This window comes from Oryza sativa, chromosome 10, assembly GCF_034140825.1.
Source record: "Oryza sativa Japonica Group chromosome 10, ASM3414082v1".
In the NCBI taxonomy this organism is placed as follows: domain Eukaryota; kingdom Viridiplantae; phylum Streptophyta; class Magnoliopsida; order Poales; family Poaceae; genus Oryza; species Oryza sativa.
The window spans coordinates 154,554-172,614 of NC_089044.1; the positions used below are offsets into that span (position 1 = coordinate 154,554).

Here is an 18,061-nt window from a genome sequence, read left to right on the forward strand (position 1 = left end):
GTACAGTTTTGTTGAATGGAAAGGCCTTTTTGTTTTCATTTTTTTTCTTACATATGTGAATGAGGCTAGGGGTATAAGTGTTATTTATCAGAGAGTTGTTGGTTATATTTAGTCATGGGGCTTCTAAGTGGGTTCAAAACTTGAAGGACTAATATGGATAGATTAAAACGTCGAGAATCAAACTGAGCCTTAGATGAAACTTGGAGGGCCACTTTAGCTATTCAACTTTAAGTTAAATTAAAATACGAAAGACCATCAAACCTCGGTTGGAATATTTATCAGGATTGAAATACTAGTAAACCGAGGCCAAGCTAGCTTCCGAAACTAGCAATCGCAACCTACTGCTAGTGGATCCAGATGGCCAGAGCTGAGAACACCGGCCATCACTTCACCTTGCTCATATTGGGAGGCCACTCGCCTCTCTCCTTCGTCCTCCACTGGGCACTGCCATCACCGCAAACGTGCCCCAGTGGCGGATCCACTGCTGGTGCTTGTTGGTGCGCAAACCCGACCTCCGATGCCTGCCCCTAACTAGATATTAGTGAGTTTAATCAGTAGTTAATGTAAATCTGGCCATACGGCAAGCACCCATGACACTAGCTGAAGCATCGGCTGCTTAAAGATGCAAGAGTTTGAATATTCTCTGGGTAGACCGTACCTATTAATTTGTTCATAGATTTCTATGGATATATTAATATAGCTGCTAATTAAAATGAAGAATGCAACTTATTTTGTTTTGATTATATGTGTATTTAGGTTTCATAGGAAAATATTGAGTTGATGTATCTCACTTTTATTTACTTATAATGCTATGTTTGTACACGAGCACCCATCAACTTGCATCCTAGATTCACCACTGACATCCTAATTTTTGTCTTTGAGTTGTTGCACGAACCACATCCAGTTCTCATTTATTTCTGAGTCAAAATATATCCAAAGCAACTTGCTACTTCCAGTTATATCCATCTATAGCACAAGCGATTGCTAGATTCCTTCATCCTTGCCATTAAGAAGGTATTGTCTACAACCAAATATGACTCACAACTAGCGAGAAAATCATGAATGCATGGTTTCAAAGCAAAGAATAACCTTCTGGTCGAATTTTATTTCTTCGAGAACCATGTGATGATCAATAATGAAAAAACTATCTAGCCGTGATAATTCAATTTGTGTTGTGTATCATATAACATGTCCAAACTCTCTCTCCAATTGCCATACAACTTTGTTAGAGCAAGCTCCCTACCAGCATGCACTTTTGTCATACTTGATCTCAAACTTATGTGTTTCATGGACCCTTCTTTGCAATTCCTTTGCTCCCAGACTAGCATCCTCCAACAACCTGTGCATACATTACATATTGGATATACTTTTTTATGTTATACGGATGACACATGCATATACACCTATTATATACTTGCACGTCTGCATGTGCGAGTGCGCTCCCTGATTCTGGCTAAACAAGAACTGGTGAATGAATCTAAAGCGGTGGTAGTTTGGGATGGTGGTGTTGGAGAAGTGTTGGAACATGAATCTCAAGAGTTGGACCTTCCACTGAGTGGACAATTATCCCAAGTGATGAAAGAGGTGCTGGACAACACTGAAACAACATATGACACATAGTCTGCTTTGGGAGAAGATTTGGAGAGATATGAAATTCCTTCTATTTCAGACATTGAGAGACAGAGAGAGGAGGAAGAAATACTACCTCCGTCCCAAAATGTAACAACTTTTGGCTATGAATCTGGACATACTGTTGTCCAGATTCATACCTAAAAATGCTAATATTTTGGGACGGAGGGAGTAGAAGAGGAAGAATAAAGTTTCAAAGAGGTGTCATACAAGAAGAAGGCAAAATCCAAGATGGAAGAACCTGTAGTCACTTCAAGAATGAGTCCGAGACACAAGGATTTGGCAGCGATCCCTGTGCCCAAAAGAGCAGAGATTCTGGCTTAGAAGAAAAACTTGGGGAACACAGGTAACTCTAACCCTTTTGCAGTATTTCAGTTAATTAACCATGATGAGTTGAATAAGATTGTTGTTGCTGCAAATATTTCTCTTGGTAATAATGAATTAGAGATAGATAGGACCATTGATACTATTAAGGCTAAAGAACTAGTCCAGGCCAAATTAGCAGAATTGAGATGGAAGAAAGAAGAGGAGAACAAAACTTAGCATGAAGCTGAGACCCAAGAGGTCCATAATTAAGGGTTTAGTCAAACTCTGAGAGGTGAAACTGAGAGTTGTGTTGGTACTATTCAAGAAGAGAGATGTGAAGAAGAGAATTCCATCACAAATTCTGACTCAGTGAGGAGTCCTGGGCAGAAAAGAAGAGGTAGCTCCAAAAAGCAAAAGAAAAAATGAAATGCCTTTAATTTTTGGAATGTAAGAGGTCTGGGTAACATAGCTAGAAAAAGACAATTGTAAGAGGTGATTAGAGATAGAGATATTGACCTGGTATGTTTACAAGAAACAAAGAAAGAGAGTTTTTCACATAGGGAACTTAATTCCTTCCAGGGGTCCAAGAACTATGTTTGGTCCTAGAAATCTGCTAGAGTTGCTTCTGGAGGCATACTATTGGGGGTTAACACTGAGGTAGGAGATGTGTTGGAACATCATGTGGGTGCTTATTTCTTGAGTTGTGTTATTAAGAATAAAAGGGATAATTTTACTTGGGAGGTGATGGTAGTTTATGGTCCTGTGAATGATTCTTTAAAGCCTGCTTTTATGAATTACTTCCTCCATTTCACAATGTAAGTCATTTTAGCATTTCCCATATTCATATTGATACTAATGAATCTATATAGGTATATATGTCTTAGATTCATTAACATCAACATGAATGTGTGAAATGCTAGAATGACTTACATTGTGAAATGGAGGGAGTATTTGAGTTGGCACATTCTTAATAAACATATTCCTTTTGTCATTGGAGGTGATTTCAACATGTATAGATTTGCTAGTGAGAAGTCAAATAGTAATTTGAATACTAGATCTATGGAGCTGTTCAACAATTTTATTTCCAATTTTGACTTAAGTGACTTACATAGATGTGGTCCTACGTTTACTTGGACTAACAAACAAGACCCCCCGACTCAAGAAGTCTTCGATAGAGTTGTAGTTAGTGCTGATTGGGAAGCTAAGTATCCAAATTCTATTCTTTCCTTTCTTCTTCAAGTTGGTTCAGATCATACTCCCCTTATTTTTGATACTAGAGAGAACCTGGAAAGAAAGCCAAGCTATTTTAGATTTGAATCAGCTTGGTTGACCAAAGAAGGGTTTAAGGATTTGGTGATTCAGAAGATGATACCTAGATATGGAAGTTACATCATGACATACTGGAACAAGAAACAAACAGAGTTCAAAAAGTTCCTAAGAGGTTGGGGCATGAATCTTAACAGAAAGTTCTTTATTGAAAAATGATTTACAATCCCTGCTCAAAAACTTAGATACCCAAGCTGATGAGAGAGAGCTGTCAATGGAAGAATGGAATAAGAGGTATGAATTGGAGGAAGATCTGGAACACTTGTATGAGATGGAAGAACTTTTCTAGCATAAGAGATGTGGGGTCCAAGAGCTGTTGTATGGGGATAGAAATACAGAGTTTTTTCATAGAATGGCTAATGGGAGGAAAAGGAAATGTACTATTACATCGCTTGAAGAAGATGGTAGGGTGCTGAACACAAAGGAAGAATTGACATATCACATCTTGGAATATTGGAAATCTCTTTTAAGAGCTGAGGAACTGTCCACAGTACACCTATCTCAAATGGTTTGGCAAGAGGAACTTAGGTTGCATGAAACACAAAAAAGTCAGTTTATTAGACCTTTCAAGATTGATGAGTTGGATAAAGTTCTGAAAGAAGCTAAACTTAACACTGCCCCAGGCCTAGATGGATTCAATGTTTATTTTTATAGAGTTTTTTGGCCTGAGATTAGAAATGATCTATTTGAGATGCTGTTAATGCTACACAATGGAGACCTAGACTTGAAGAGATTGAACTATGGAGTCATCTCACTGATCCCCAAGAGCTGTGATCCCACCAACATAAAACAACGAGATAATCTAAGAAATGCCATTGACAAGCGTCCAAGTCCTAGAAATGCCATTGACAAGTGTGAGTTCCAAGAAATGCCATCGTACAAACGACTTTGTCCCAAAAATGCCATCACCGTTAGGGTTCCGTCCATTTTGCGCCGTTAAATATATTGTTCATCCTATAGAACTTAACGGCGCAAAATGGACGGAACCCTAGCGGCGATGGCATTTTTGGGACAAAGTCGTTTGTACGATGGCATTTCTTGGAACTCACACTTGTCGATGGCATTTCTAGGATTTGAACGCTTGTCAATGGCATTTCTTGGATTATCTCTAAAACAATTTAGACCTATATGTGTTTTGAATGAATGTTTGAAATTTCTGAGCAAAGTGGTAGCCAATAGGCTAACTGAGGTGATTCATACAATCATCTCCCCCACCCAGACTGCTTTTATCCCAAGGAGATTTATCCTGGAAGGCTGTGTTATTCTCCATGAGGTGCTCCATGAGTTAAAAATTAAGAAACAAAAAGGGATCATCATGAGGATAGACTTCGAGAAGGCCTATGATAGAGTTAGTTGGAGCTTTTTGTTTGAGGTTCTTCAAAAGAAAAAATTCCCTGAGATTTGGATAGATTGGATCAAGGCTTGTGATATAGGAGGTAGGGTTTGTGTCAATACCAGTGGAGAGAGAAGTGAGTTTTTCAAGACCTATAGAGGCCTTAGGCAGGGTGACCCCCTCTCTCCCTTGTTGTTTAACTTAGTGAGTGATGTTTTGGCTGCTATTTTTGATTCTGCTAAGAAAAATGGTTTGTTGACTGGTCTGGTTCCTGATATTTTCGCTGGAGGAATAACTCACCTTCAATATGCTGATGACACCGTCATCTTTATTCCTTATGACTCCTCCCAAATTAGGACAACTAAATTCTTGCTTTACTGCTTTTGAAGAGATGGCTGGGATGGAAATCAATTATCACAAGAGTGAGGTGTTTTCAGTGGGTTTGGGGTTAGAATAAACAGAAAGAGTTGCCAAAACGTTGAATTGCCCTATTGGACACTTTCCTATGAAGTATTTGGGACTCCCCATCAGTCCTGATAAGATCTTGAAACAAGAGTTGTCTTTCCTGGCTCAAAAAATGGAAAAAAGACTAAGCACTTGGAATGGGTGTACTATTTCTCATGCTGGTAGAGCAGTGCATATCAATGCCTGCCTATCTTCTATTCCTTCATATCATGAACCCTTTTTTTGAAAGATTTGAGACCAAAGGAGTGAACAATTTCTTAAGCAATGATGATATTATTGGCAATTCTTCTACCAGGGATGAAAGCATGTTGAGAGTTGCAAATGAGATCAGGAAGCTTATCTTTAATTCTGTTGGCAATGGATTTGGCAATTATTTTGTACATCACATTACATAGGCTTATGGGTCTGAAATCAGCAGGACTTGCTGGCCTATTTTTCTTAGGGATAAGGACAAAGTTAGTTTTGTTGAGTTCTCTGGGGAGGTTACATGTGTTTTAGAAAGAATTTGGGGGCATGGGCCTTGCTGAAACAAGAACTCTGAGCACTGCTTTGCTGGCTAAGTCGATAATTAAAATAGAATCTGCTGATAAGAGTGGCAGGCTGGAGATGGTTCTCATGGAGAGAGGAAGAAATACCTGCAAAATGGAGGTGTCTTTCAATGTGGGACTGAGGGCAGCTCTCAGTTCTGGAGAGGGGTGGTCTTAAATGCTAGAAAATGGAAGAATTTTGGCTCGGCGTGGCAGGTTGGAGAGGGTTCGCGTATCTGGTTTTGGCATGATATATGGCTTGGAACTTGTCCCCTGAAGATTATCTTAGAACTGTTTGAGATTTGCAATCAGCAAGACATAATTCTGGCTGAGCTGAAACAAAGAGGTGTGGGTGAACTAACCCTCAGGAGATCTTTTGGCTTGTCTGAACTGGAACAATGGAGAGAAATTAGAGATATTATTGAAAATCTAACCCTGAATACTAATCCTGATACATTGCTTTGGAGTCTGAGTGCCAGCAAAAAAATATACTACGAAGATTGAAACACGTTAGTGAGGTATGAATCTGATTACAGGAGTACTAGGCAAGATTTTCACCGGCCAAATACTAGCCAGGATATTGATTATTTCGGTAGCAGTTCTTTGTAATATTTCTTTGCTGTGCCTGACTAATTCATTTGACATGGATGCCGTAATCGTTTCATGTTGCACACTTTGCACACTTGCTCTGGATTTATCCTATCAAACTGATAATGTGTCAATTAGAATCTTGGCCCTTAATTTAACACGCGTGTGCACATCTATGATCAGTCCAATGGATTGTTTCTTACTATTTGATGAAATAGATAAACATGCCAGTAGTTTCCAATATTATCCATTAGTATTTGCCTTTTGAGGCTCTCGGTTTATTAGTCTTCTGACAACATTTAATTGCTATGCCAGTAGTTTCTGAAATTTTCTAGCTGATATGCTAGTTTAGTTTCTGAATGTTCTAGCTGATATGCTAGTAGTTTCTGAAATTATTTAGTTGATATCTTATTAGCTTCTCAAATTTCATAGGTCAGCACATCACTTAGTTCATAGGCTAAACACAGTTATCTGAAATTTTTTGGTTTAGAAGAATGTACGCAGAAATGAATTGTTTAAGAATACTACTCTGAACGGCTAAAAGATGGATGGTGAATCTTCGTTCACAGAAATGTTATTCAGACTATGAATGTCATTTTGTTCTCTCGGTTTGCAAGTGAAGCCTACTATTGCAACAAAAATCCTTTGGGCAATGCATGATTGTCTTGTTTGCGGTGCTGCCTGCGTAGGTATTAGAATGCCAAGCCGGTGATTATTCTCTACATGAAGATACCGCAGTGCCGGAGTGTGCCCTATGTACAAAGTTTTTGGTTTCATACATAGATATATCTTCTGGATGTCATACTTGGAAACCATGGCAGTTCTTCATTTTCTTACCTCATTAATGATGCTTCTCATTCTGATGTTGCTGTTTTGAAAGGTGTTTGATTGTATTCCTCACAAAGGTTAACCATAGCTGATTGCAGAGTCGATGCTGCTTGTTAACACCCTGCTGCTGGGCCAGACTGCCCATTGGATATTGGCAATCTGCATCCCGCCGTCGCACTTCATGAGCTGATTCTACATTTGCTGACCTACAGGTTTACAACAAGATGGATAGCGTGCTGGTGCAGTTTGCTGAATGGGGATGTTGTCATCGGCTGCATTTTTCTTTTTTTTTCTTACATCAAGATAAATGGGTATTGTCTCCCATGTGTAATGGCACCGACGCTGGTTTTGATGTAATACCGAAATTTGTTCAAAACTTTGCCGGCTTGGTAAGATTTATTAAATTATGTGGTTGGAACAGTATGTTAGTTATTCTTTTACTCCCTGGAGTAATTTATTTTGAAAGACGATGATGGAAAGAGTAATTAATTTACTAAGAGAAGCATCGCTAGAAGGATTTCTTTTATTTACTAAGAGAAGTAAAAGTAATTTATTTATTAAGGGAAGGACAATAACTATGAGTAATTTACTCAGGGAGTAGTATTGGTGTGGATAGTAATTAATTTACGGAAAGAGGACTATGTGTGCAAGAGAATTGTGTGGTGGCAGTTAGGATGGACAGGATAAAAGGTGCGGGATGACAGTATAAAGATCAACATATTTGTTTGTAATTCATTTACTAATAGAAAGATATTAACTGTGAGTAATTTAATTACTGAAATAAATAATATATATGCAAGAAAAGGTGCGGGTGGTTGTTAGGACAAATTGAAAAATAGATGCGGGAGAGGATGGAAAACCGCTTGTGGTGCGGGAGAGAAAAGAAAAGGTGCGAGAGGGAGTGGGAAACCGCTTGTGGGGGTGTTGGGGTGGGGGGGGAGAGGGGGTGTAGGGAGGGGGAGGGGGGTGTATGTGATGGGAGCGTTTTAGTCATAACGCACCCTAGGTGTGTTTTAGTGCATCCCTAAACATACATACATACATACATGCATGGATACATACATACATACATATATACATATATATACATATACATACATACATATATATATATACATATACATATACATATATATATATATATATATGAATATGTGCATATGCACACATGTGCACATATGCACATATATATATATATATATATATATATATATATATATATATATATATATATATATATATATATATATATATATATATATATATATATATATATATATATATATATATATATATATATATATATATATATATATATATATATATATATATATATATATATATATATATATATATATATATATATATATATATATATATATATATATGTTTGTGTGTGTGAGAGGATATTGTTTTTTTGGCTGTGCAGAAAATTATGTCTGTAGCTCAAATATTTAGTGATTCCAATATTGTTAACTAAATAATGGGTGTGACCGTGTGGTTTGATAATGTTGTTGGAGATCTCCCCTGTGAGGCCAAGGGCACTTTTGCCATTTACAAAAAAAATAGCCATGCAGTTTGCCCCTAACAGTGCTAGCTAACGGTTGACTAACGGGAGTGCCATAAAAGGATACCAAAAATTCAAATCGGTGGCATTTACGGCAATGGTAAACTCTGAGTGCATAAAAGGAAACTCGTAAACTTTGAGTGGCATATAGAGAATTTTCTCAAAAAGATAACAGCCTGGGTATAACTAACAAAGGGAATTAAGTTGCAAATAAAATGGAAGTCGTTGTCCATAAATTAATTTGCATGCAGCCATTGAATCTCATCGGTTACCTATATTTCCTAATAAGCTAAAATGGCTTATTAGGAAGTAAAAATTAATTTATTGGTAAAACTTTAATATATTTGTTCATAACGACTTAAAAAACAAACGCTAAAAAGGAATTACGTTGAAAATATTTTAAAATCAACTTCAAATTAAGTTGGAAAATTTAAATTTTAGCGTTTGTTTTGATTTATTAGGTCAACTGGTGAGGCTCTAAAAGAGCAAGACACCGTTTAGTTTCCAAACAAAAACTTTTCACCATGTCACATCAAACGTTTGAACACCTGTATAAAGTATTAAATATAGGCTAAACAATACTCCCTCTGTCCCAAAATAAGTGCAGTTTTGTACTATTCATGTTCAATATTTGACTGTTCGTCTTGTTTGAAAAAATTTTATGATTAGTATTTTTATTGTTATTAGATGATAAAACATGAATAGTACTTTATGTGTGACTAAATATTTTCAAATTTTTTAAATAAGACGGACGGTCAAACGTTGGGCACAGATATCCACGGCTGCACTTATTTTGGGACGGAGGTAGTAACTAATTGCATAGATTGTGACTAATTTGTGAGACAAACCTTATAAGCCTAATTGCTCTATGATTTGACAATGTAGTGCTATATTAAACATTTGCTAAGAACGGATTAATTAGGCTTGATAAATTCGTCTCGCGGTTTGCTGACGGATTCTGTAATTAGTTTTTTTTATTAGTGCTTGAACGTACCCCATGCGATACCCTATTTATCTAAACACGGCCTAAACAGGGCCTAACTGTCCATAAAAGGTACTCCCTCCATCTCAAAATATAACAACTTTTGCTTGGATAGATGGGATGTATTCTAGTACTACGAATATAGACATGAGGCATGTCAATATTCGTAGTACTTGGATACGTCCCATCCAAATCCAACCAAAACTTGCTATATTTTGGGACGGAGGGAGTATTACTAGTTGTTTGTTGACGACACCAGGCTGTGTTTGGATCCAAACTTCCAACTTTTTCCATCACATCAACCTGTCATACACACACAACTTTTCAGTCACATGATACCAATTTCAACCCAAACTTCTAATTTTGGAAGGAACTAAACACAGCCCTAGCTACAGCACACTAGTGAAGTCTGAAGATAAAGATGATGCAATGATGACGTGATGGATAGATCGAACCCAGGCGAATGAAAACCACCCTCCCCCAAGGTCATGCGGCTTTCCATTTTTGAGTGAGGAGACTATCTGTACGTACCTACGTGTCAGCGGTTTATTTGTGTAATTGATGGATAAGATTGACCTGCAGGCAGGCAGGCAGGCAGACGTGCGTGGTGGCTTGCGTTGCGTACGTGCGAGGAAGCATCCATATTCCATCCCCCGTTCAAGCTGGCCTCACATATCACCAAGCTACTCTGACCAAACAAACAAACAATTTTGACGGCGAGACTGCATGCATGCTGCCATCAGCAGATATGCCACTACTAGTATATGCCACCGTCATGTCAGTTGCTTATAAATAGCGCCTGGGGCTTCCCCACATATCCCAACACAGGGCCAATTGCCAGCATCTCGATCCGCACTCCAAGCTAGCTAGCATTACATATATACTCCTTCCTCTAGCTAGGTTAATTAATTAGTTAGAGGCGAGGCGAGGCGCGGCGCGGCGATGGAGAAGCAGCAGTCGGCGGCGGCGGCGAGGCCGCACTGGAGACGGCGGGAGCCCTCAGACGGCGAAGTGTACGTGGTCCACCCCACCCACTTCCGCACCGTCGTCCAGCAGCTCACCGGTGCACCTCCTCCTGTCGCCAACAATAATGCTAATGTGGCAGCGCAGCATAATAATCGTCCGTCTCAACAACACATGAGCAGCAACAACAATAATAATGGCAGCGTCACGACGCTGGGGCAGATGCATCAGGAGTGCATGGCCTGGGCCGCCCAAGACGACCAACACTAATTTCCCTATATACCCTATCTATCTATCTATCGGACGTATATTGGTAGCTTCCTGGAGCAAACACCATACATATTTATTCCTATATTGTAGCATGTCTCCTATATATCTACGCATATATATGTATCGCTCTTAATTAATATATGTATCCTCTCCAACTGCTTTCATAATTCTAAATTTTCCTTCCAACATTAATTAGTTAATTGCGCATTCACCCGAGGATATTTTTTTCCCTCGAGACACCGTACGTACTGTCTAACTAGTTATTCCCAACCTTCCTCTGCAATTCCTGTACTTACTTATGTATCTACTAAGGAAAATGCCCGCGATCCGGCACCCGACCAACGGAGAAAAATCGGACGCCCGCCGCATCCCGCGCCTCCGCCCGTCGATGGCCAGCCCCCACTTTTTTTGGGGCCCCCACCTTGGAGTAGGCCTGGTATCATTGGCCCTGTTTTCAAGTGAGCAAGGAGGCGAGGAGCCGCTAAGCTGAAGGCCCAAGGCCCAAGGCATCGGCGTGTCGCATCGATCGTGGAGTCATGTGACACGTGCGTGTGTCAAGGGATCGAGGCCGAGTCGTCGCAACTCGCGTATAATTCCCAACAGCGAACGCGAGCCGTGAGCCCGCGAGGTTGCAACTGGCGGGGCACAGCTAACTAGCGCGTACGCGTTGCTGTCGCAGACGCTGCCAAGGCCCACGCACGGGCTAGCCCAGGTACGACGCCACAAGGCCCACGCACACGCAGACACGCTAGCCTCGGTAGTTTCTTCTTTTTTTCGGTTTTCGCTTTTTTTTGAATCGCTCCCTTATTTTCTTTACGTGGTCGCGCGATTTATTTCCGTGCTATATTTTATAAATTGAATCTTTCACCTCCAATTTCAGTTGAAAGTTTTAAATTTGAGTTGAAAGTTTTTAAAATTTAAGTTGAATGCTTTGAATTTTGAGATGAAAGTTTTTAAATTTAAATTGAATATTTTGAATTTTGACTTGAAAGTTTTTAAATTTGACTTAAATGTTTCAAATCTTCAGTTGAAAGTTTTCAAATCTGACTTAGAAAGTTTTAAATCTTGATTTAAAAGTTTTCAAATCCGAACTGAAAGTTTTCAAATCTAAGTTTAAAGTTTCAAATTTGGACTTGGAAGTTTTCAAATCTGAGTTGAAAGTTTTTAATCTTCACTTGGAAGTTTTCAAATCTAAGTTGAAAGATTTCAATCTTGACTTAAAAGTTTTCAAATCCTAGCTGGAAGATTTCAATCTTGACTTGGAAATTTTCAAATCTATATTGAAAGATTTTAAATATAAGTTTAAACTTTTAAATCTGGAATTGAAAATTTTTGAATATAAGTTGAAAAGATTTCAAATCTTACTTAAAAGTTTGTTTATGTAGTTTCTGGAAAAGAAAAGAAGAATAAAAAAAGGAAACTTTTTTTCCGTGATATGGAACAAACGTGTAACAAAAAAAATCATAAAGAAAATCAGAAAAAAAAAGAGCGCTAGAGCCAGGCGCAGCTAGCGTGCGCGCCAGCTTCTCTGCTGGCGCGTACGCGCGAGCTAGCAATCCTGCAACTGGCGAGGCGAGCGGCTACAGACCCTCGATTTTGGAAATCGGAAATCTTCTGTGTTTATCCGTACCAATCCCTGGATCAGTAGTTGGTACACACATACATAGTTGGATCACAACATATCACGAATGAATTCAGGCTAAAAGAGTTAAATACTTACATTAGGGCCATGTAGGCCAACAACTATCAGAGAACAACAGCGGAAGACAAAATAATATAAGGACCCAGTTAATATGCCACAGGCAGTCGACTAGGGAATGAGACCTAGAACAAGACCGCACTCCGATCATCTTGTTGGAAACGCAAGCGTACCGACAAGGGCTTCTCTTTAACACTCTCCTAAAAGATATATAAATAGCAAGGGTGAGTACCAACCGTACTCAACAAGCCACCACAACAACAATGCATATGATAGAGGTATTTCAAGGAATGGCTTCAGGTTCCTTTGCGCAAAGCAAGTTTTGTAATTCTTTTCACAAGCCTAAGACCTAGCATAGACTGATCAAGTTTTAATACCAGTGTTCACAATAAACAACGACGGTTCTGTCCACCATCCATTGTGATCCCAAGGATAGCTTCCCGCCATTGAGTCGTCATGGTTTTCTGAGGACGTCCACCTTCCCTCCTCTCAGGAAGTGGCTCCATCAGCATAAAAATCATCATGCAATATCCCATCCCACACAAGTTAAGACTTTAGAGTCTAGCCAAGTGTAATACATGTCCCGATGCTTAATAACCGCGAGCACGGCTATTCGAATAGATTTGGTTTACTCACACTGCAGTGGATGTACACTTTACCCGTACTCCGCGACTGCCCAACACATGAGCCTCGTCCCAACACATGAGACGCATCACGGCAAAGCTTTTCGATAACCTCGCATTGGCAGTACCCGCTCCATGAACTTTAGCCCTCATGCCCTCTAGGCGTCATATGTTTCTAGCAGTGAGAGGAGTTCTGGCGCTCCCGGGAAGGGAAAAACACACACATTCCTACGTTGCTTCTTGTCGTTAAACCCAGTCCATCATGATTATTCTCTTATGGGTATACTCATGTAGTATTGCCAAGCCAGCCTCTGACCATCTGGAACGGGCATCCGCCATCCACCTGGCCATCCGAACCGGGCATCCGCCAGCAGACTGCTTGCTGCATCACACACCTAAAAGAAGACCACTATGTAGGGATACTGCCTCCGCTCGGTTATCTAATCCGCTACGTCTATACCCATTCGAGAAGTATGGTTGGACGTGGGTCGTTTCATGCTTAGCTTCATGGCTCGGTCCTTAACTGACCAGGGACGGCACTAGCCTTTTCCAGATACCACCCAAATCCTCCGTCCGCCCCAGTCGAAAACAGTTGTTTAATTTTATTTCTCCTTTCACAAATCATGTCATCAATATCATGGCAATATGGCGCTCATGTCTCCACATGCCGCATCTCAATTACCTTCCCAAAGGTAATTGCCCAAGCATATAGCATTTGATAAATATGAGTATGCATGATTCGAGAATAGCATTTCTAAGCATATGTCATAATTGACTAGGGACTCATACGTAATCATGGTTACAAGGATTTAAGGGGTAAACAATAATCAAGGTATGGCATAATCACAAGTAGGATGTTCATCATTGCATGCAATTTTATTAGTAAACAAAATAATTTCACAATTGGGATCAACATGTTCAAGGAATAGTGATGACTTGCCTGCTCAGAATCATCCTTATTCTTGATACAATCTTGATCAACCTTCACCTCCTGGAAGCTGCATACGTTGCCTCACAACTAACTGATACACAAATTCTATAATACACGAGAAAAACCAATATTCAACAACAAGCAAATATGCACAACCAAAATACAAATGTCGGGGTCGAACCTAGGGTTGCTCATACTATTATTGCTTGCTAGGGGATTCCAATCATGCTAAGGGCTAAAATTCCTTAATCTTTCTATTGTCATCGTGGTCTATTTAGGAGTTAATCGATAGTGTATAAATGAGATATACATCTGGCTAATCTGTGGGTTAGTCTAGCTAATGACTATGGAAGGATTATGGCTACACATGCATTTATCTAAATAAAGTGGTCATATACTAGAGGTTCTGTTGTCGGATGGATTTAGGATCAATCAAATAATTACGGTGAATCATTTGTATTATTATTATTCTATTGATGGGGGCTTTACTTTAATTGTGAACAAATTTTACTTGTCACAATAAATTATAAAAGGTTAGCAATTATCCATGCTTTGTATGTTAGAGTTGTTTAGGTTAATCATATTATGGTTACAGATTATCCCTTAATGAACAATCCTAATTTACAATTGAACTATAATTTTATGAGGTCAAGATTTATAACTAGTGTTTATCCACCATACATGTTTGTCATATAACTCCTTGGTTTAATATATGCTAAAGGTAGGCTATTGTTCTTATGTATGATTTTAAATGGATTGTACAGTATATGTGATTTAAGTGGGTTGACAAGTGATTTTACTCTTTGAGTAATTATTGGATGCTAACCGACTCAACCTTATTTGGGTGGTTCTATCATAACAACTCTGTTCCTATTCCTCATAAATAAATTAAAGACTCATCTATGTGTATTCATGTTTGATTTACCTAATTATAAGGCTAACTTTATTATTTAAATAATCTATAAGTCATGGGTTTAATTATACAACCATTTAATAGTACTAGTATCTTCCTATACATTAATTTGAGACATCATTTAAAATTATTTTGTGTGGTTGTTACAATGACAAAGCATGTTAGAGACAAATATTATTACGTCTACCTTACTGTAAAGTACTAATTTTATTTGTTAGCACATTTTTAAGTTGACTATTATGCATTATCTTGGTATTAATTATTTGATAATTATAAATGTATTTTATCAAATAGTGAATTATATACCATTTGAAAGCTTATGAATTTAGATAAATTTAGGTTCAAGTTTCATTCAAATCCAAGTTAAAATGAGAGAGTTACGCTAGTTTAAAGATTCAAATTTGAATTAATCCGAGAAATTGCAAAAAGGGTACTGTTCATAAATGATTTATTTTTAATCCGAAGTCTGTTCTTAACACTAACAGCTGCTCACACGTGGGGTCAAACCTTTACTTTATTTTCCACCGAATTAATTTTCTAAATGGAAATAGGATGAGCTAATGACAAGTGGGGCCCACATGTCATATCCTTCTCTCTCACGTTCTTTTTCTATCGTCTTCTACCTCCAGCCATCGGCCGAGCAGAGCACGGCGCGGCTAGGCCCGGGCGAGGGCGACCTAGCGGCGGCCAGGGGAGGAGCGGTGGATCTCCGGCGAAGCCCCGCAGGCGGCCAAGGCACTCGGCGGCGCGGGGACGATCGACGCGACATGGCCGTCATGGCCAAGCCTTTGGTTGCAACCGGCTAGGGCGAACGGGATGGTCTACGACCGATTCGACAAGTGCGTGAGCATCTACGTACGGAGTGTGGGGGTTCCATTTTACTAACGAGATGACTAGGAGGAGCTCCGGGATGGCTTGTCCACGGCGAGCTCGCCGGCGGTAGAACGGCGGCCGGACCGGCACGGCGACGGTTGCTAATTGGCGAAATTAAAGGGGCCTCTAGTTTCTACAGAACTAGGGGAGGCCAGAGGAGCTAGGACTTACCGAGAGATGGAGGAGCAACGAAGATCGGTGTCGCGGTGGTGGAGCGGAGAAGAAGGTGAAGCACGCCCACAAGGTGTTCGACGAAATGTATCCGAGGAAAAAGAAAAGGAAGAGAGGGGAGGACGAGCTCGTGGGGGCTGGGAGGTGTGGGGAGGGAAGGGGAGGCATGGGTTTATATAGGGGGCGGAGGGGAGAGGTGGCCGGTGCAGTGTTGTTCGATAGGACGCGCGCAGCGTGCGGGGCTCGAGGCGAGCGGCGACGGGACAGGAGCGCAGGCGCAGCGTGGGGCTCGGCGTGATGATGGCGATGGCGCAGCAGCTGGCGGCAGCGGCGCGGGGCTCGAGACAAGCGGTGACGCGATGGCGACACGCGGCGACGCGACGGTGACGGTGACGGCGCGACAGCGGCGCGGGGCTCGGCGCGGTGGGGGCGACGGCGACGCAGCAGCAGTGCGATGGGACGGCGCGCGGCACGGCAGCACACGGGGCGCGAGGGCGCGTAGGCGGCAGCAGTCCACGGTAGCGGCGACAGCACGGCAGAGGTGCGGCACGGTGATGGTGACATGACGGCGACGACGCCGGTGCGGGCAGGGCTCGAGGTGATGGAATGGCGATGGCGCGACGAGACGTTGACGGCGATGGCAGCTCGGGGCTCAAGGCCGGCTAGGGCGGCTTAGCAGTAGGGAGGAAAAGAGCTAGGATGGCTAGGAACCAAATTGAACACCTAGTGGCTAATGAAACAGTGACTTTTTCTTATTTATCCAATTTTGGGGCCTATTTCCTATTAAAACTTGTCCCATAAATTCTAGATTTCACACAAATGGAGTTTACCCAATATATGTTTTAATTTAGATGAAAGTTTACCAAATTTTAATATTACCCATATTTTATTCTTATATATATTTTTCTATTGCATTATTTAAATGAGGTCTGATTCTAAAATTAACCTTGATAATTTTGGAGGCTTTGAGGGTTCTAAAATTAATTAAAATATCCTAATGTGGCCATTATTATTACAATAGCACATTGAATGAACTTATTTGTATAACAATGCATTTTACGTGGGTCCATTCATTCTATAAATATAAATTGAGACTCAGTACAACATTAATCTAATTGTTTAATTAAACACTCACATATTCTTATTTATATATAAAGCTTAATTTATTTATATGACCATTATTTTATATGAGTGATTTTCATGTCATGAGGAACTCGGCGAAATGTTCTAAGTATCAATCTATGTATCCTGGTGAATTACTTATTTATAAACACGATCATTATAGTGGTGATCATCATTTCATGTGTTCTTATATTTCATGTGAGATTGGATTCAGATGAATTAGATTTGATTTTACTATTTCTTTTAGCTAATCATGGCATCAAGCCATCAGCATGGTTCGAATATTTAATATTTGATCTGTGATTTATAATAGAAATTAATATTTGACTTATACTTGATTTGGCTTGCTTTCTTGTGCACTAATATTTGTAGGGTTAATAATAAATAACATATTCTCGTAAATTATATCTATTGCTTAAATTTAGACCTTTTCTTTACTTTCTTTGTGATCATTTACGATTTGGCAAGCAATAGCAATCATAACAACCAGCATGATGCAAAAGTTTTAAAAAGTTCAAAATTTTAGTGATTTTTATTATTGGGAATTTTCAGGATGTTACAGCGGCGCCGAGCAGCAGCTAGGTGAACGTCCGAGCCCTACCGGTTACGCAGCTATATATGGCTTGGGGGCTAGCCGAGTGGCCATGGCTGCCTCCTCGTCATGATCAAGTCATCGTCCAATAGTCCTCATCTCATCCTCGACTCACTTCAATCCTCAATCCTCATTGCCTCGCCGCTGACCGGTAATTTGAATCAGATTGCTAAATTAGCATTTAGCAATTACTATGATTATATTATCTGAATTAAACAATATTTTGAATGATTGATTGGATTATTATTGAATCAAAAGTAATATGATTGTCTTTTCTTTTGTTTATATTTAACATTTCAAAATCTTGTACGACATAACTATACACTATTCCTTATTTAGATTAGACAAATTGA

At 39.8% G+C, this 18,061-nt stretch overlaps 1 long non-coding RNA gene across 1 annotated transcript; it reads right to left on the reverse strand.

Annotated features, from left to right (window-relative positions):
• Nucleotides 1–13,902: 13,902 nt before the first annotated feature.
• On the reverse strand, nucleotides 13,903–16,142 carry LOC136353598 (uncharacterized). The gene is made up of 2 exons (XR_010736912.1): nucleotides 15,995–16,142; nucleotides 13,903–14,142 (listed from the first exon to the last, which is right to left on the reverse strand). It is a non-coding gene; the product is annotated as an uncharacterized lncRNA (long non-coding RNA).
• Between the last annotated feature and the right edge of the window lie 1,919 nt (nucleotides 16,143–18,061).